Source organism: Octopus bimaculoides, chromosome 17 (assembly GCF_001194135.2).
Source record: "Octopus bimaculoides isolate UCB-OBI-ISO-001 chromosome 17, ASM119413v2, whole genome shotgun sequence".
In the NCBI taxonomy this organism is placed as follows: domain Eukaryota; kingdom Metazoa; phylum Mollusca; class Cephalopoda; order Octopoda; family Octopodidae; genus Octopus; species Octopus bimaculoides.
The window spans coordinates 20,690,603-20,691,731 of NC_068997.1; positions in this window are offsets into that span (position 1 = coordinate 20,690,603).

Below are 1,129 nucleotides of genomic sequence, written 5' to 3' on the forward strand. Positions count from 1 at the left end.
TATATATATATATATATACCTGCCCACATATGCATGCAAGCTTACATACGTACACGCACACACGTACTACAAAAACTAATTCACAAACAGATTACTCAAAAACAAAAAAATAAATATTTAGATTACACTATATGCACACACAAGTACAGACACAGACACACACACACACATGCACGCATATGTATATGTATATATGTATGCATATTTATAAGTGTGTGTGTGTGAGTGTATGTGTATGCACACATGTATGTATCTGTGTATGTGTGTGAGTGTGTCTTGGGGTACATAATTCTGTTTTTAACGATGACCATAAAGATGAAAATATTATAAAGAAGCAGAAGAAAAGAAGAAAGAAAGTACATTGCTTAAAACACGGAACAACGAAAGCATTTTAAGAGAACTGTGCCTCTCTCTCTCTCTCTCTCTCTATTTCTCTCTCTCTCTCTCTCTCTCTCTCTCTCTCTCTCTCTCTCTCTCTCTCTCTCTCTCTCTCTCTCTCTCTCTCTCTCTCTCTCTCTGTCGGTGTTTGTGTGTGTGTAGATGGAGATGTGTACGTGTATCACTACTGTTTTATGGTTTTTGTCCGTTCGTGTAAATTGTAGTGATATTCCTACTTATTTAAGAGCACAAAGTAATTTACAACACCAAGATGGTTGAAGCAAGCCTCTCCTTTCCATATTGTGGTGCCCATTATCTTTCCGTTCTTTTGTTTCTTTACTTCTAGACTCTCAAATTTATATCAATACTAATCAAAGACATCTTACAGATAACTTAAGTTCTAGAATTACTGAACAGTACACTTTCGATTTATATAATACATACAAACTTACATACGCTTATACATACAAACATACATACATACATACAAACATGCATGTGCACAAATATACGCACATATACGTATAAGTGCCATATAGTTATATATTTAATACAATATGGAGGCTTACATCTGTATTGTAAAATGAACTTTGTAAATTCATTGTGCAATCACGTGGATTTGAGTTCAATCCTACTGTGCAGAATCCTGTCATGTTTGCATATATATATATATATTGTACAGCCTTTTTGTTTGTTTATTTCACCGTTTCGTTTTCCTGTCTTGTTTTCCGTCCGCCACTACCCTCCACGA